Source organism: Tachypleus tridentatus, chromosome 6 (genome assembly GCF_004210375.1).
Source record: "Tachypleus tridentatus isolate NWPU-2018 chromosome 6, ASM421037v1, whole genome shotgun sequence".
Lineage (NCBI taxonomy): Eukaryota > Metazoa > Arthropoda > Merostomata > Xiphosura > Limulidae > Tachypleus > Tachypleus tridentatus.
Genome location: NC_134830.1, coordinates 23,042,448 through 23,062,884, shown reverse-complemented (window position 1 = coordinate 23,062,884; position 20,437 = coordinate 23,042,448). Strand labels below are relative to the sequence as shown.

Below are 20,437 nucleotides of genomic sequence, written 5' to 3'. Positions count from 1 at the left end.
TGTTGTGATATGTGTGGTTATATAATGGTTTTCCTACCTTCTGTAGTAACATTGAATTATCGTAAGGCATTGGTTATTTTGTTTTCTCAGTATCTTGATGGCAACGTGTAGTTTGGTGGGTCTTATCATTATCTTGTTATAATTACTTCAGTACTTTGTTGTTTTGTTATATTGTGTTTGTTATTTTGAGCCTGGATTAAAACAAGTTAATACTGGAATAATTTTTATTGGCAGAACTGTGACATTGACTAAAATTGATAATGGTCTAGTGCTATCAGGAAACAGAACTACCAAGTCAACAGTATCCATTAAACAAAGAAAGGAACATGATGTTTGAAGTTCAGGGAAGCTTTCTTTGGCTTTCATTTTAATTAGTTTGGCAGATATTTATTTCAAAGAAAGGAAGCTAGTGGGCTACTCACAGATCCAGTAGAGGCAGTTATCCACTTCTTTACACTAGTAAAAACTGTTTTATATGTCATATCTAAATAAATAGTTTATCATTGTCATTTAAAGTTGTCCAATCTGTTTATTTCTCATGGAACTTAAAGTTCAGCTAAGATGCCAACCACAAAAAATTATATTATTTCTTGTTTGAATCTACTGTTCTTTATGATCACAACTCATTTTGTACTTGTAGGGAAACTGTTTTCTATTGAAAGCATCACAAGTAGAAACTTAAGTGGGAAATGTGTTGCCATTCCATCAAGCTATATTGTGGAATTTCTGAAATGATAGCATGCATACTAGTTCCTGCTTGATCTCTTGACTTTACTGAATTTAAAGGAACAGTTTTACTAAAAGTGTAGCTTATTTTACAGATAAAAGTACTAAACATGATTAAGAAAAGGTTCAAGGGATTGAGGACAACTGAGTGTCATTAGCACAAAATTAGTGCCTTTCAGGTCCAAGACCTTTTAGAATTTTTCCACAGGACTCTTAAACTGTTGCTGGTCAGAGCACAGCAGTCTCAGTTCTGGTAAAGGTCACAGACAATCAGCTGAGAAAGACTGGACATGCCACTGGTGGATGATTTCTACCAGTAGAAGCTGTTTATCCATTAGGTAAGGGAGTGAGAACTCGTGGATCACAACTGGGATGAGCAAGCAGTTGGATGACTAACAGTAAAATAGATGTTGTGAATCCTTGCTTTCCAAAACATTGAGTAAATTTTTTATGTGAAATATTGCTTAACGTTTAAAGAAAATCACTGCCTTAATCTAGTTGATTGGTGAGAAACCTACAGAATATGCCATCCTGTATTCACTAGATTTTAGGACCAATTTATCTGGGAAGTATGTTGGATCTATAAGATATGAGAGAATTGCATTTCTTCATAAAATCACAATCATCAGCAGGACCATGATTTGATCTCAACATTAAGAATTGACAAGTGTCTTAATGTTTTTTAGTTACAAAGTGCAGTATTAAAGCATGAAAATACAAGCTGCAAGTGTACTAGAAGGAAGCAGAAAATAAAACCTACAAAATGAAAATTTGTAATTGTTGCCATAAACTAGTACATCACTTGTAAACAGTAGTTTCTATAAAAAAAAAAAGCAAAAAAAAAAAGCAATGAAAGCATTGGTAAAGGCTAACTGTCAAAGGTATGGTTAGCATTGTACAATTAAAGTTGGCTTGACAATCTAGGACCTGCAATGCCTCCAAACTCCATTCTCTCTTACTGGACACAGGTAATGTCTGTGAGACAATGGGTTAGAAAGTTGTATTGTTGGAGAGTATGGCAAACGTATGTCAAGTATTCAGTGGGGGACAGTATTGCCATGAATAGCAGGTATAATGGAAACCTGAGGAAGATAGGGTTTTTTGTTTGTTTTTTGACACGTTTTATGGGCAAAGAGGATGAACATGAGCACACATTACATCTGTAGACTGGTCTTTCAACCAGTATTTCCTTCGAGGTTGCAACCTTATGCAATACAACCCTTTTAGCTTATACATTTGACTGAACCTTTGACCATTGGAAGTTTTCTAAGCTTACATTATAATTTGAACTTTTGTGTGAATAATAAAATTGTGGATGCATCTGACCATCTTGCTTTTGAAATATGCAGCAGTTTTCCATTTCTTATTGATGAGTATTCTCAATGTTTGTTATTATTATTTTTTTTATTGACTTATAGACCACAGGCACAGTTGAAGATCATGATGAAGAGACGCCAACTTACCTGAAGATGCCAACCAAAAATCTCAGCTAATTGTTGACTTCATCATCATTTGATTGAAGGAGATGAAAAGATTTAAATACATTGGATAGTTATAACAGTGTCTTCTCAAGAACTCTATCCCTACAAAGCTTTTGTGCCACTTCCTTATGTAGGTCATGTAATATATATAATTGTAGAATTATTTTTTATTTTGTTATTCTTTATATTTCTAGTGGTTTTGTATCTAATTATCTAGTTATTTTGATAAATGTTTACTTTTTGTGTTAGTGAAGGGGTCTTGCTTTAATGTTTGTTTTCTATTTCTTTAGTTTATAGAAAATTGTTTCAGTGTTCTTATGATAACATTTTTTCTTTCTGTTTCGAGTGTTTGGCTGATTACGTTTTGATAATTCTAAATAATATACTTTTTGTACATTTATAGTTTCATTACATAATATATTTCATTTAAAAGGGCTATTTTGAGATGTTTCATTTATAGCATTTTTTTTACTTTTATGGAAGTAAAGTATTTTTTGTTTTGTATATGCTTCATTATTGCTGCATATTTCAGTTCCATGTTATTAACTGTATAATCATTAATTCATGTTAATTTGCTCTCTTAAGATGGTGATTATTCATTTTTAAAGCTGCTTTTCACTTCTTTCTTTTTGCATGTTCGATGTTTAATATTCTTTCTTTGGTACCATGGGTTAATCATTGTTAAAGGGTATTTTGTCTCTCTTAAGTGTGTACCTGTAAATTGCTTTCTATATATTGAATATAAAGGGTTTTCCCTCTCTTTCTTTTATCCTTTGTATCATTTAATAGTAGTTCATTATATGTTTAATTGTGTTGTATTCTTTCATCAGTCACAGGTATTATTTAACTATGTACTTGGTTTTAACTCATGTTTTCTAGGTTTGGTTTATTCTAGTGTCCCAATGTTTTATATATTATTGAACTGTGTTTTAAGTTGCAGTTAATGGTTTTTGTGTGTGTGTGTGTGTGTGTGTGTGTGTGTGTGTGTGTGTGTGTGATAATTGTCGTGTGAGTATTTTAAGAACAAGATAAAGGCAGCATATTTCTGGATCATGTCATGAGTTTGAAGGTGGTTAATTTTAATTTTTGGGCTATGGACAGGTCAGAGAGAGAGAGAGAAAGAAAGAGAAAGAAATGTGCTATGTAGGTATATTATTGTTATTAGATATTGCTAATATCTTCTATAGCAATATTATTTATCCCATATTATTCATTACCTAGTTTCTGCACTGCCATGGCATCAACATGCAGTTCAGAGTGTCCATCATTGTCTTGTTGTAGCTACCTCAGCTTTTTGTTAGATGATATCTTCTGCTTACAAAAATATTTCAGAGTATTTTGAGCTTGGATTAGTACAAGTTAAAACTGGAATATCCTTTGGTTGCTGAATTGTGATGTCAATTAAAATTGATAGCTGGCCAATGCTATCAAGGAACAGAGGTCAAGTGTTTTGTTTTTTTTCTTATAGCAAAGTCGCATCAGGCTATCTGCTGATCCCACCGAGGGGAATCGAACCCCTGATTTTAGCATTGTAAATCCATAGACATACTGCTGTACTAGTGGGAAGCTAGAGGTCAAGAGGAGATGCTATCCATTGGACAAAGAAAGCAAACCGGTGTTTGAAATCCAGGCACACAATTTCTTTTCTCAGTTTTACTTGGCTTTTATTGTAAAAGGTTTTGCAAGGATTTGTCTTTAGAAATGGAAAACTGATAAGCAATTCACTGATTCAGAAGAGATGATTGTGCACAGTTTTTGTATTGTGTCCAAATTATTTTCACTTTCATTTAACTGTGTCCATTTTCCATATTTCTCAGAGAACTTAAAATTCGGTATCAACCATGGAAAACTTCCCCTTAGTCTTGATCAAATCTTTTATTATTTATCTGTCTGACACTTGCCAGGAAATCACTTTCTTAAACTGAAAATACCATAATATTGAACTCTTTGATATTATTGGCTAAGATAATGATGCTGCTGCTTTACAAAAGGATTTAGATTACTTGGCGAGTTTGGTAAATAAACTGTAGATGGCTTCTGTAATAATGAATACAAGCTAATGTATATAGGTTATCATAAATTGAATAATAAAGTCCAATTTTGATAGGAATGTTAACAGTATTTTAGAAGAGAGGGGTCTTTTTGTTGTGGTTTATCACAATCTTAAGTTATACAAGCAGTGTGCTGTTTCTAGCAGAGCTGAGTAAATTAGTTGATTTTCTAAGAACAACAATTACATCAGTTAATGTCTTGTTAGATAATCACTCTATTTGTTGATGTTGCAAATGATCAAATAATCAGAACTTCGTATTCCTTATTACTACTGTTTTCAATTATTCTGATATTCAAAATTACAATTAAAATTATTGTAAAAATAATTCAGTAAACATAAACAGTTTCCAACTTTTTACTGTTTTCAGTTAACCCAACTCTTCAAGTAACTAAAATATTACCATTGTGTTTTTTGTTCACAAGAACAAAACAACATAAGGATGGGTGCCTCAAGATTTGATTGCCACTGCCACTAGAATTTCTTGCACTGTCATTTGTTATAGCAAAGCTATCATAAGGTTATCTGCCACTATCGTTAATTGTGTAGTGTTGATTAGAGGGAAGGCAATTGGCTGGCAGTACCTACTGCCAACTCTGGTTACTTAAATGTTAAATAAAGTGTCAATTTACTTTTGGGTGTTTACAGTTTTATGTTTCTACTTTATAATTGTGTAACTGTATTCCTTAATGTTGTATGAACAGGTATGGATGTACAGGATGGGTCTGACAGCTGGACTCCCATCCATATGTGTCCAGAAATAGATATAGGGAAGAGGGAAACTTAGAGAGTTCAGGGCCCATTCCCTTTCATTCAGGAAATAATAACTGTACTTTCCAAAATGTAGTACCTCTGCTGACAACTTAGCTATTTCTCAATCTTCAGAGTTTTCACTTTTTGCTCATATAAATATTGAACATGCTTGCAGCAGTCTTTTATAGCCCATTCAGTTACTGTTAGCAAATTCTAATGTGCAGAACTCTATCACCTTAAATGCATCCTCCATCTAGCAACTGTATATAAGCATCTCATTCAGATAACATAATCAATTTTTCTTGTCAAAGCATTCTGCATAAGTTTCTATAAAGAGAAGTGTTTTGATTACTCAAAATTTTGTAACTTTGAACATGTTTGGCATTTCTACTGTAATATCTTTGTTTATATTTATAAATTGCTTAAAAAAAAAAAGTACAATAATTATGAATTCCTCAGTTAATGTTTCAACAAAGGAGGCCAACCAGATCTCTTCCCTTTTACCTCTGCTGTCTGGTGTTTATCAGTATCCAGGGGAATGTTCACTCTTAGTCAAAGTTATCTGTGGTATGATTTATTGTGAGATGGAGACATGTAGACTGAGGGTGCCCCTCTCTGATGGGTTCTGAGATGGCTTTTGCAAATGACCCAGGACTGGCTGGGGAGAATTTAAACTTAATCTGTGGTGACGAGAAAACCCACTCGTCGAGAAAATTATATATTTAAAAACGGCTAGTATTGGTAGAGAAAGCACTAGTGGAGGAGTGAACAACGTTTTGACATGTCATCGAACCTGGTGATGACAGAAGAAGTTCTAAACATTGTTCACTCCTCTACTAGTGCTTTCTCTACCCATACCAACAATTTTTAAATGTATAATTTAGACTTGCTTTTTTTGGCTCCTTTTTTTAGTAGGTTGGCCACAACAGAGGATAATTTTGATTCTCCAACTCCTTTTCTTCCTTTGGTAACTTAGGTTTGTGAGGTTTTGGGGGTTTCTCAATTGCATTTGATTCTACTGGTGGAAAGGACAGCAAGTAACTACCTTATTCTTCCTCCTCCTCCTAATATTGCTGTTCATGCAAGGAGATTTGCTACTCAGTTTCATGACAGGATAGAAATTCCTTGTTTTTCACCTTTATTAGATTAACATGCTTTGACTTATTACCATCAGGAGAAGATGTATTTAGATTCCCAACAGATGGACCCTCTTTTGGACCATTGGGATTCAACATTAGAACCTTGTGATCTCTTTTAAACAGATCACAGTTTTCTTGGATTTTTCTTATTTCTCACTACTGTCCTGGAGTATTTATTTTCAATCCAACTTTTGTCTGAAGCCTATTAACATTCCCCTCAGCAGTTGAAGGATGAGTTGGGGATTTTGCTGATCAATCAGATGATCTTCTTAAGTTCTTCCTTTGGTTTTCTGTCTGATTTGTTGTTGGGATTTATTGGGTAGAGATGCTTTGTTAGATCTTTCTATCATATTCTCCTTTCAGAAGCCACAGAAGCAGGTTTCCTTACCAGATTGGAGAAATGCAGTACAGTATCTTATTCATCTGGGTATGTTTTTAAATACTCACTTAAGAGTTGTGCTTAATCAATCATCATCAGGCTTAAAGTCTTGGGAAAAGCTTTCAGGCTTTTGTTTCTGTCTTCTTCTTCAACTATATGGATATGAGCCTCTCATTCCTTTGAGGTCACTTCAGTGGTTACTACGTGGTCAGTGGGTCATTCATTCTGATCCTTTGGATCATCCAGTGTCATTACTCAGGAGCAATATATTCAACTGCAAATTGTGGTTTGATTTTAAGAACACTACTATTTGGGTACCCATTCCACCACCTCATCCTTTGATCCATCTGTTCACAGATGCTTCTTTTCAAAGAAAGGGAGTTTATCTTCAAGGTCAGGAGTTCTAGGGGTTTTGGACAGAAGATAAGTCTATCCTCCATATGAATATTGTCAAACTCCTACAGTGCAACAGGCAATGGTTCAAGGTTCTTCTCTCTTCAAGCACAAAATTTTCATGATCCATTCTGACAATTTCAAATGGTCTCAGATTTCCAGTCAAGGGGGGCACATATAATAGAATTTGTTTTTGTACCTTGGATCTTCTCTACTGGTCTTGCTTGCATCATATCAGTCTCTCAGCATATTGTGTTCCAGGAGTGATTAAATTGCAGCCTACTTGTCTCGACCTAACCAGATTTTACCAGCAGGATAGACATCACAAGTTTATCAGTGCATTTATTCTTATTTTGGGTCTCCTACAATCAATACTTTTGTGACTAATTGGAATTCTCAGTTGCAGTTGTTCTGGTTTCCAATAAATCATCCTCAAACATTGGCAGTGGATACTTTCAGTCAAGACTGGACAGACTTACATCTGTATGCCTTTTCCCTGATTTGGCTATTGCACCAGGTTCTGGCTCTGGTTTATTCCACTTCTTGTTGAGCTATTTTGGTTGAACAATACTGGCCAGCTAAAATGTGGTTTCTATTTCTTAAGTATCTGCAGGAAAGTCCACCTTCTATGTCTTTTACATTGGTTGTCTCAACAGAGACAACCTTGATGAGACATTCTTCACCCAAATGTTTGAAAACTTAATCTTCATATCTGGAAGTTATGCATTACTTTGACTAACACCAGGGTTTAACTTCTAAGATTTATCTGTATTTAACTAAATCCCCATCCCACCCCAGACCAACTATGGTTGTGTATCAATGGAAGTGACATACTTATTGCTACTGGTGTAGTAAGAGGAATTTAAACCCTCTTCATTGTAAAGTATCTACATTATCTGATTTTATAACCTGGTCATTTGAAAAGGATCTTGCTTCATCTATGGTGACTTTATATAATGCACTATTTTTCAGGAATTCAGGACATTTGAAGGTTTTTCTAATCTACAGTACGATCAACTCTACTCATTGAGTAGAAGCATTGAGGCAGTAGGAACCGACTGTTTGTTCACTGGGATCCTTCAATTTTCTGTGACCTATCTCCCATTACCCTAATGAGGTTGTTTTGGAAATTGATTCATATGGCCTATAATGGATTATCGTTACAGGAGAGCAATCTTTTGCATATCACATTTCACCAGATTTGTCATATCTCTATGTCATTAGCCACTCTTTGGAAGACATTGTGCAGGCTGGTATGTGGACTAATCCTAATACTTTCGTATCTCATTACTTGCATAATCAGACATTTTCCTCTTCTGAAGGGTTTTGATTACCTCCTGTAGCTATTTTGACCACACCTTTCAACCATTAATTTCTTAGGCAATATAACTGTAATACAGCTCACTACTTCTTGTCAAAGTCCACTTAGGCAAATTCAATTGCTTTAGAATTCAGTTGACAAGGTGAACTATTTTTTTTCTATTTTTCATCATGAACACAGTAAATGTATAATTCACTTCTCTCTTTTTCCCTCATGTCACAACACTATCAGTGTATCATTCAGTTAAACTGCTTTGTAAGTTACAGCAGTTGTATCCTGAACATCCAATACTTGTCTATTTTTTTTGTATTTAGGCCTACTTACAATAAATATCTTTTTGTGTATAGCCCTACTTCCAAATGATTGTCTAACTTTTGTCAGTGTTCTAACAGTCAGGTTCACTTACCCTTGAACACCCTTTCATGAGGTGTTTGGTTGTCACTAATTTACCTATTTTGTGTTTTAGGAACTGATTGACTACAAATATGTGTATTTCATGTAGTTCACCTGTAAAAAATCACTTTGCAGACTGATGCTCCACCAAAAAATAATTTTTGTTACCCTTCTTCATAATACTGTTTAACTTTACACATCATTTGCTTACCCGTTGTTGCTCCTTTACACAACAAGTTCTTGTGTTATTAGTTGTGGCCCATACACAGTACATAAGTAAATTTATACCATGTCATGTGTTCATCTATGTACATGAAATGAGTTTATCCTGGAGTTGCTGCACCTACCGAGAACTCTTATAAAAATATAATTTTATTATTGTCTTGAAATTTACATCACCCAATAATACCAGGGTTATGAATGGTAAATTAGAACAAGTGTATTTTATATATGTAGGAAACATGTAAAAATCAAGGAAAATGTACAAACATTTATTGAAATGAAGTCCTTAAGCCTAACTACACCTGGATAGTTTTGCCATTTTGAAACTAAACATTATTGTCAATGACATGCATTGTCAAAGTTTATGTATTGTTAGAAACCACCTAGTATCTTAGACTCTACCATAGATTTAGCTAACCACCAAAGAACCCAAGTAAAAAGTCTGTTGTATATAGGATGTGTGATTGGAAAGATGTAATGATTAATGTTGGCATTACTTTGATAATCTACTGAGGGGAAATTCTCTAAATTCCTGATAATGGAAGCACCACTAAAAGATGAATTTTCTCTTTTCTATAGACTTAGATATTTTGATGGAAATTACTGTGTCTTTATTGGGTTAATACATGAACTCTTTGTCTTTTCATATGTGTCCAATTAATTGTATTATTTTCTTGTTGGAACTCAGTTGTACAAATGGTTTAAGCATCACAGAAATAAGAAATAAATAAAATTGTTCAATGCGAGTTCTCAGAAATACTTAAGTCAATATTCTGCATGGAATAATGGTGGTCTAAGTGATTTAAGAATAAAAATTATTTTTGACCAAATAGAAATGGCAAGAGGGTTTACTATTTAATATTAAAAGTGTGGAATTTACTAAAATAACATATATAGACCCTACGAATAAAACTAGAAAAATTACAACTGTGCAGGGTATTGATATACCCTTAACATTTCAAGTTAGAAAATGGAAATGTTTAAAGTAATGTTAACATGAAGATCATGTGCTGTTGTGATAAAACAAGCTGGATTACCATGTGTTTATGAGTTGATTTCTTTGTATCTGAATGTTATTTTTGTCAAATATGGGTGTGTTGGAGCACAGTTTCAAACTATTTTAACAGTTGTGAAGTAAACTTTGTTTTAGATTTAGAACGTCTTTTGTTAATATATATTTATGACTATGTGGTTCAAAGAGTCTATCACATAGTGTATTTAAATTACTGAACATTAAGGAATTTTCTTAACTTTTTTATCTTAATTAAGATTTAGAGCTGGAGATTACAGTTAAAACGTACTTTCATTTTGTGTGTATGATAAACCAGCACTATTCCCATACATTCCATCTCCTGCTTAATTCCACAATACTAACAACTATTTACATTGTATAATTTGTCTGTTTAACTTGTCCCTTGCTGGGACAGTGGAAAGTCTTTGGATTTACGATGCTAAAATCAGGGGTTTGATTCCCCTCGGTGGAGTCAGCAGACAGCCCAACGTGGCTTTGCTATAAGAAAAACAGATGCTGTTTAACTTTGAGAAAAATATATTCATTATTCATCATGTTTTCAGTGATTATTACTCTCTTCAACAATTATTTTATTTACCTAGAACAAAGTTTTACCTGTTAGTGAGCATTTTTATTTACTAGATTTTAGATGCCATTGTTAAAGGATTTTTTTCATCATTCTCAGTGTCACACTAGTAAGAGACAATGTGTATACTTGTTTCGGGAAGAGGGAACAAATGGAACACTGATAGTTACTGAATTAGGTAACTAGCAGAAACACGTGTTTTTATGATAGTTATGTTATGTTATCGTTCTAGTTTACGAAAATTGGAGGTAATAGTAAATTTATAAAACATTTATTTTCATCTGCTCATAAAATACACATTCAAGTATATCATGTTTACAGAGTCAATCAAGTGTATAGATTAAAAACCAAAAACATTAGAGATTCACAAGAGATTCTTCTGCATGTATTTTGCAGTATGTTCTTATTCAACTGATTTAAGAGTTTTGGCTCAGTGGCAGTGACTAGCATATTGGTTAGATGCTCATGATTCATCACAGTTTGAACTTGTTCTTTATGAATTTAAGTGCAGAGAGGTGACATCTTACAGGAGAATGAATTCTTTGATAAAGTCAGTATGAGTTGCTAGAAAATAAGGATATATGAAGTTAAACCAAGCTGTATTAAATCATGTACAAATACATCAAGTCGATACTGACTGTAATATCCAAACCTTTTTTAAAGAATGCGTTCCATTTTTTGAGATAGTTGCCAACATTCAGATTTTTCATGCAGTAATAATAAGAAAAAGGTGTGAGATTGAGTGTTTAGTGGACACTGGAGCAAACAGAACTTCATTTGGCTTTGCTGTATAATCAGCTGCTCCATTTGCTAAACATGAGTGAAAGGATGTGTTTCTAACTTATCTTAGCCGTGGTGTTCACTACACAAAGGTCAGTGATGTCGAGAAACCCACTTGTTGAGAAATTTATATGCAAACACGGCTCGTTTGGGTTGAGAAAATATTTTACATAGAATAGCGAACAACGTTTCGACCTTCTTCGGTCATCGTCAGGTTCGCTCTTCTATGTAAAATATTTTCTCAACCCAAACGAGCCATTTTAGCATATAAACTGCACAAAGGTGTTTGTCTGTCTGGAAATCATGTTGTACATGTTATTTGTCCAAGTGAGGGTTTTGTATTAATGCTATTTTGTAACTATGGACATTTAGTTATTCTATTTTTATCCATAATGATCATCATTAGTGTAATAATGGTAGAAGAGACACAATCCATCTAAGAATGGATATACAAATTCCAGAGCATTTGAAATCTAGTTGAGATAGGGCAAACAATCTAAACAGAAGTGAACTTGGGCAGTTTGCTGATTTGTTTCGTAGGATCAAATAGGTCATACAACAGTCGTGTATCATCACATAGACAAAGGTGATGCACATAAAATAAAAGAACTACTGTACAGGTTTCACATGGGCATCAGGAAAACAGCCAGAACAAAACATTGTGCAGATTTTGAAGAATCAAATAATACAACCTTCAGAAAATGCTTGATTATAATCTAGCTGTGATAGTTGAAACAAAAATAAAAAAACAACAACCAACGTTCTATGTTGGTTTCATATTGGCGAACGCAAGAACACACACTGATATCTTGCATAGATAAATATCTGGATGCACTGGAAGATACCCTTTGATTTTCTGGATATTGGCAAGTGGAACTTATGATGAAATCAGACCTAAAACTATCTTCAGCACTCTTGCCTTATTCAATCTAAGTAATTTCCTTCAACTTATGAGAAGAATGCATGATTCAAGCTGCAGCTGAGAATGATATTCCATCTTGAATATTGGCTTGAAATTGGAACCAATTTGTGTGTGCATGGAAGTGAAGTTTCTTGGTCACTTTGTTGGCAAAGATTGAGCATCCAGTTGTCCTGGAAAGATCTCTGTGATCAGAGACTAGCCATTACCTTCTAACTACGAGATATTTACAGCTTTTTAGATCTTGCATTGTATTATCATCAGTTTATTATCAGTTTATCTAACATAGCCAAACTATTGTCTACACTAATTGAGGTTAATGCACACTTTGTATGGATACAGGAATGTAAATATGCATTTAAGTCCTTAAAGTACTCCGTGGCTGAAGCACCAGTGTTGGTTTATTCTTGTTGAGATTGTCCATTCATCATGGTTATAGATGCCAATGATGGGTCCCCTGCTGGTACAGCAGTAAGTCTTTGGATTTACAATGCTAAAATGAGGGGTTTGATTTCCTTCTGTGGACTCAGCACATAGCCCATTGTAGCTTTGCTATAAGGAAACACATGTTAATGATAGTGTAATTCACTTGGTTTTGCAACAGATACAGGAGGCATTGGTGCATGCAATTGAGTATGCCAATCATGTGCTGACTACTCCAGAACACTGATACTGTATGGCAAAAAAGTAATAGCTTACAATTGTAGTATTATCAAACATTACCACCTCCACTTGGATGGTATAAAGTTCACCATTTGGGCAGATGATGTGCTGTAGAAATGGCTATGGATTCTGAATTTCAAAAACCCAGTAGATTTGATTGCACAATTTATAACAGTGCTGAAATAGTTCAACTTTGTTATACAACATTGACCAGTTCAGCAGTATGGATATGTTAATGAATTATCTTTCTCTCCATGATATTATGTCTTTTTTTTTTTTGTTGAATGATCAGATTCAAATATCATACAATGGCTAAAAGTATGACAAGAGCATTGAGATCACACCATATGAGGTATAACTACTATATATTTGGAAGAATATGACAGATTACCAAACAGGCATTTGGACAGAACACTGAAAGACCCAGACATAGCCTATTACCACTTTCAACACATCACAAATTGTCAAGGATAGTATTGCATCTTGCAGAATGTGAAATTTATATGTTTAATGATGAATGGAATAATGTACTATCATTATGAAACATTGTGCATAGTAGCCAATCTGTGATGCAGCTAGTATTCTACAGAGCTATAAAATAGAAAATTCTTTACACAGTGCAAACATTTGTGAGCAACAAGGAGTGTGAAAACGTTTTAGTGTGCAGAAGTGATTATTTTTTCTTCTGGATTCACTTTAAGATGCTGAACAATGGTACACAAATTCTATTCAATATGTTACCCAAAGAAGAAACCAACTACACCAGGAAAAAGTCTGGAAGAGTGTGTTACATTCCCCTGTAGAGAAAATTTCCACACATATATCTGGTCCTCCACCTGAAATTGAAGAAGGTAATCAGTATTTGCTGGTTATTATTGATTACTTCACCAAACTTGCTGAAGCTTCTCCATTGGTTGACATGTTAGCACATTCCCTCACTGATGTATTGGATGAACAATGGATATTGTGCTTTGGTGTACCTTGTTAGCATGAGTTAAGAAGTTGACTTCAACAGTACAGCCTGGTAAGTTTGTTAATCCTGACTGATCTGATTAGGGTGAACACCTATTGTGCATCAGAGCAACTAGTTGGTTTTCAAATTTGCTGATGTTTGAACAAGAAATAGAGCTCCAAATGAATCTAATGAATGATCCCTTCACTCAGTGCAGAGGTATCATAGTATGCACAAAATTATGTGGAATGGCTACATTCTGCAATAACAATGCATGTGAGTTCGTGTAGCAGCAGATAGGTAAAGCAGACATCCATCAAAAGAAATGCTATTGCAAAATAGTTGTGGAAGAAATGTTCAAACCTAGTGGCTGGGGATGGTTCTTGTATGTGACTTAATTCAGAAACAACTTTGCTCTGCTGGTTTAATCTGAATTGAATTGTTTTATGCTTCTGTGTAACATATAGAAACATACAAGTGCACTAGTTGAAATTAAATATATCCCATTGTGTTATGTGTACAAGACAGCAAAATAGACCAAAATACATTATAACAAGAGACATCAGTAGTTCAGTTTCACTTAAACCTTGATGATGATGTGCATGCTCAGGTGCTATTAAAGATTTCATGAAATATTTTTCTTGTGAAATACATATGCATCATTTAATTTATTGTCCAGGAATAAAAGCAAACAATGCCATTGGTATAACACAACACTAAGTCTGATACAGCATATTTTTACACTTAATGAGCACTGTAGTAGTATTACTGTGTTAGTTTATCCTACAATCTTGCTGATTAGGTAAACATAGAGCTTGTAATATGTGAAAATATAATAAACTTGGGTAGAAAACTGAGTTGGTTATATTTTACCTCCTTGTAACATTTTAACATCTAATAATAATATTCTGTTTCATATTACTATTTTAAATTGTTTTTAGTATATGTGAATTGGTGCTCATAATTAGTATATTTTTATAATTATCAAACTGATCACTAAAACACATCTCACAAAAGCCATCAATGAAATAGTGTATGTTGTCAATGAATGTGCAGGTACTCCATCAGTGTATATAGTGATTGGTTAGTCTTTAATATGCTGACATTCATATGGATGAAAATGTTTACAGCTATCAAATATTGAGTAAATTATTGGTAAACCTGGAATTTGATCTCCTGAGAAAGATATTTTGTAGATAACTTTGTACTTTAATAAATACGTTTTTAAATTAAGCATATAGTGTGTGTGTGTGTGTTTATATATATTATAAAACAATTATTTAAAATTTCTAAAACATGAAGTCATTATGAATACATAAATGATATACAAAGCTACTTCTCTTTTATTAATAAGACAGAAATATTGTTTGAGGAGAAACATCGCTTTCTCTTAATATTTATTTTCAGTGTAAATATGGTTCTAAAACATTAGATATGACTAATTATCTTGAAAAAATTTGTAATTGGTTGGGAAAATCTAGTATTTTCATGTTTTATAGTCAAAAGTGGTTTTCATTTATTGTCATTTTAAGAAATGAATAATCTTAAACTCATAAGCTCATTTATAAGAAGTATATATTTATGTAAACCTAAGCTAATATCAGACAAGTCAAAATATATATTCAGGGACATGGACTATGTGTGAGTAGATTTACTTGTAAGCAACTTTTAATGTATGCACAAATATATTGTTGTAGAGACTTTTAAGGGGCATTTTTTATTGAATATTTGAGAATGGCTGAAGTGATAACTATTTGTTTTTGTTGTCATAATATATAGCAATTAAAATTAATGTTATTATTTAAAAGGGCATTTCACATTCAAAATTTAAAATAAGTATACTGATACAAGAAAATATTTCATTGAGAAATAACATTACTTAACTAGAAAGGTCAACTTTTGCAAGCAAGTGCAAGTCTCTGCATCATCCATCTTATTCAATAATATCCTCTGAACACACTAGCTTTTTAGAATGGTATTTATAGTAGGGGAAGGGAACATTAAGTACAATAAATATAAACTTCAGAGGGACAGACACTGAACATAGTATCAACTTGAGCCTTCATCATGAGAATGATTTATTACAACATACTAAATTATGACCTTATAATACTTAAAACAGTTGGTTTCTCCATGAATTGACTTATTCTCCTTAACAAATTTTTAGGTCTCTTAATAAGCATTGTAAGTAGCTTTGTTATCTTTATAATTTCACAGTGTAATCTGATACAGCAAAGTGATTATTGCAGTATCTTGAAGCTGGGATTTTTGCACTGAAATAATGGACATCTTTTAATGCATTTAGACTGTTTATGTACAGTGAAGGAAAGGTGTTGACATACATTTCTTTGCTTACTTGTGTGGTCCATGTAGAATCTTGACATTCCTTTCTGTTTTTGGCAATCACCACAACAGGTAACCAGGTGCTCCCTGAAGGTTGTACTACTCTGTCCTTAAATTTTTATCTATTTTCAGTACTAGCTATATCCATACTGCAAGAAAGCTTTTGTGGTAGTTGTTTTATTGGACATGCATCACCTGTATTTAAGTGATAATGTGTGATTGTTGTCCAACTCAATTCACTCTCTGGTCTCACAAATACGTAAGAAAGCTCCTTTAGTATTTCATTGAATTTGTGCATCTATGGTAAGTTTAGATTGCTTATGCAGTTCTCAGTTAGAGACTTCATTTGTTTTGAAAACTGTGCATTCATTATTGGATGTAACACACTGGCTTTGACAGCAGCAGTACAGTTATTCTGTATCACTTCTGCCTGTGTTATTTCACAGCACCAGTACAGCTCTTCTATATCACTTCTGCCTCTGTTACTTTGCCAGTGACCATTCCTACTGGGAAGCTGAATAGCCAGAAAACTGTAGTTACAACTTGCTGCTGGTACAACACTGTTATTTGAAGAGGTATCTGTTCAAACAAGTGCTCTCTGCTATCCAGTCAAAAAAAAAGTGTTTTGTGCATTATTCTTATCACTTGATTAGAAGGTGATAATACTTTGGTCTGAATCTATATTACACTGCAGAATATCACTAGCATGTCAGAATGAACTATCACATCATTTTCAGTGTGCATACATGCACACAGTTTGTTATTCTTGGAACAAATCTGTTTTATAACTACAATTTGTCTTTTTCGTGAACAGAAATGGTTGCCCATTTCTACAATAGGTCCATCCCTAAGGTATAATGCCTGAACCTAGAGTGGAGGCAACTGCACTTGCTTGACACTTAACATTTCCAAGATGAAGTCAAAGGTATAACACTACACTCATGTTTACCTTGTCACCATTTCTCAGAGCAAAGTTTGTGCTGAATGGGTGAAGTGGTGGATTAACAGGGAATATCTGATAACAGCCAGGTTGAGTAAGATTCTCATTGTTTTTGTCAACTAAATGTTCAGATACACATTCATGCAACACAAAACATGTTTTTGTGGACCAGCCACTGTAACTTTTGATGTGAGCTGACTTCTGCACTTACCAAATATGGTTGCCATATTCAACTCTGGCTTTACTAGTTTAAACCAGAATGTGCTGCAGCAGTCACTGCTCATTGTTGACCTTCCCCCTATCAGGTTGTTATGTTGATCTGAAAGATTCCTACATATGATGGTCCTGACTGAAACAGAATGTGGACACCTCAGCAACAAGACGTGCCACAGTTGAAGAAGGAATTCTTTCCATGATTCCCAGGGTATTTTTGAAAGTAAAATTCTTGTAGTAATTGTGCAATAATGGTGCATGAACCATGGAAATCCTGCTGACCCTGGCTACAATTCCATGCTGCCTTTTAGCATTTGCTCAAGTGGTGGAGAAGGTCCATGAGTCTTTTATGCTTTGGGCACTTTTACAGACTCTGCAGAGTGTTTTGTAGCAGGTTCAGCAATTGCAGTTAGCAAGTTGACTACTCCTATATATCATTTTATAGCTTGATGTGACCACCTCAAACTGTGTCATTAATGAAGCTGCCTCATTGAAAGATGAAATGTTCTTTAGTCTCATGTTGGGCTTCATTGGTTTGCTCAGTAACCTGCCAGTAAATTTGTTGATGAGCACCTCATCATGATCTTCAGATAATTCAAAATCAGTCACATGAGCAGTCAATTTCCTTTGGAGTTCTCAACATTGAGTTTTGAATTTAGTCATAACTCATTAACAACTTTGTCTCAGTAATTGAGCCACATCTTGACCAAGTGCTCTAGGGCAATATGCATTGGACATGAATTCAGCATTATGCATTTTATTGCCTGAGTCTATCCATTTCAAATAGCAACTTGTTTCCAACATTTGATGAAACAGTCCAGGTTCACTTGAACATTGGCAGGTTTCTCTGTTTTACACCACAACTGAGTGGTACCCACAAGCTGCAAATGCCAGCTTCTGTGCTGACATTTGGGCAAAATGTCTCAAAGAGCTCATCTTCTTCTTGATGTGTGCATGAATCCTAATGAATCCAGCATCCTTGAGCTACGTCTTCAATGGAATAACTCAGCACATGGCATGCCATAGTCATGATGCAGCATGTGGTACTATGGGACCACTATTTATCACTAAATAAATTTATCACCCTTGGCCACTGTACATGGTCTTGAATCTGAAAGTATAAATGTACACATCCTCAAGAATGTGAAATCTTTATACTTTGGTCACAGTGAGATAACTTGGCCTACTTGGCTTTGAAGACTGTTGGGTGACTCCTAATTCCAGTATATCATAATGAGATGCTATCTACTCTTTGTGATGATGTTATATGGTCTTAGAAAATTATATTTCATGGAAATATGATATACAAACATTACTGTACCACAAGAGACATAAGAAGGAAGAGGCATGCTCAAAGTAAACTCTTCTATACAAAATTCTTTTGTAACACCAAAATCTAGTTTTTGACTAGTCTTGATATTCAAAATTACTAATATCCAGCAGATATAAAAAGTTTCTACAAAAGGCAAGCTTAGAGGTGCTTTAGCCAAAGAATAAATTGAATATAAATGGTAGAGGAAAACAAAAGTGTAATTTAAATGGAAAAACTAAGAATTTGACAAATGCAGCAGTGCCACTTATTCTGACTTCTGACTACTGGAATTTAAAATACCCAAATAAAGGATACAGAGACAGAATTCTGGAAAAAAACAAAACAAATCTGGCTCAAATACCCTAGTTAAATGAGGAAATTCATGTATTCCACAAGCCCACAGCACACATTTCAATCATTGTTTTACGTATAGCCTTACACAAAGCCATTTATATAGGTTTTTAGTTTTGTCTGTTTGAATAGGCTATTTTCCAAGAAGTCTACTGAAAAACACATATATGCTAGTTTGTGATGTGAGAAAAAACCTTGCAGTATGTAGCTTTTAGCTTTGTGCTTAGTACAGCTATCATCAGTTGATGATACAGGCTAAAACATCAGTTTTCCTTGCACCATAGTGACCATACCCACTCAAAGCCTTGTGTCTGAGTCATGTTCTCAGAGTAAGTCATGGAACAGAAAAGAAAAGGTGCATCTGCTAAGGGAATGAAGCAAAAACGTTTTCCATCAAAAGACAAAATTGAAGTATTAGCATGCAATAATTATTCCAGTAAAGAAGAAAACTTTTCAGATTTTTCATCATAATTAAATTCAATTGTTTCAAACTCAACATGATTTAGATAGTCGTCAATCAGAATCCATCAGTGAATTACAATCCATTGATTCCCAGTTGGTAAGGTGTCATGACTTTGATCCATTTCTTCATTCTTTTGACAGTAGAAATGCTAGACTCACAGATAAATATAGGCTTACAAATGAATCTAAAGAATATGATTTTTTTTTGTTATATTTGATCAAAGTATAATGAGTCATACTGTGCAGGGAACAAACATATATTATGAGTTTTGTAAATCCTTGAATCCTGAAGAAAGTGAAAGTAACATTTTCTTTTGGAAGATACAACTATTGAGGAAATGCCCACTTTTGTTTTTGTTCTGGTGATGCTTATGCCATATGTGAAAAAAGCATGTGTTGGCTTATTATTGGAAGAATGATCCCCTTATAGGAACTCCAGTTTTTCTAAAATACATTACTCAATATCGATACAGGGAGATTCTTAGATATTTGCACTTTGCAAATAATGAAGAATCGAATGTAAATGATTGATTATGGAAAGACTGAGGAGTGTTTACAGTGGTGAAGAATAAAGCTGATGAACCTTTCTCCATTTCAAAAAGTAGTTATCGATGAATCTTTGATTCTTTTCAAGGTTTGCATTGTTTTCAAGCAATACATTCCAAGCAAGATCCTTAGATTTGGAATAAAGATCTTTGTTTTATGTGATAATTATTGTACAAGTCCAGAATGATGCAACTTTCCCTTTAGAAATAAAACTGGTTTTTGTGGAACAGTTAGAACTAATCAGAAGAACATGCCTAAAATTTGCACCTCTGAAGAAGGAAGATGTTGAGACCAAGAAGCAAGGAAATATTTTAACTCTTCAATGGAAAGACAAACATCCTGTTTGCTTAGTACTGTACATAAAGGTGAAATAAAATACAGTGGAAAGGATTGTTACAAAAACTAAATAACCAGAACTGATATGGTCTTAGATTATACTGTCATCATGAGGCTAGTTGATAAAAGTGACACATGCAAATTGTACAAATTCATTGCTTTCAT

General features: G+C 34.0%; 1 protein-coding gene across 9 annotated transcripts in view; it reads left to right on the top strand.

The window, feature by feature from the left end:
- Nucleotides 1-20,437, top strand: part of LOC143252088 (ribosomal protein S6 kinase alpha-5-like) — a 126,409-nt gene that overhangs the window by 14,885 nt on the left and 91,087 nt on the right. For 2 of the 9 annotated variants that reach the window (XM_076503704.1, XM_076503703.1), the window contains one exon: nucleotides 2,145-2,337. The exons of 4 other annotated variants lie outside the window; for them this stretch is intronic. The gene's annotated coding sequence lies outside the window, so the exon portion shown is untranslated. Of the gene's footprint in view, nucleotides 1-2,144; nucleotides 3,325-3,675; nucleotides 6,685-8,708; nucleotides 15,006-20,437 lie in introns of those variants that run through there. 3 more of the 9 variants (XR_013028815.1, XR_013028816.1, XR_013028814.1) reach the window with 3 other exon arrangements.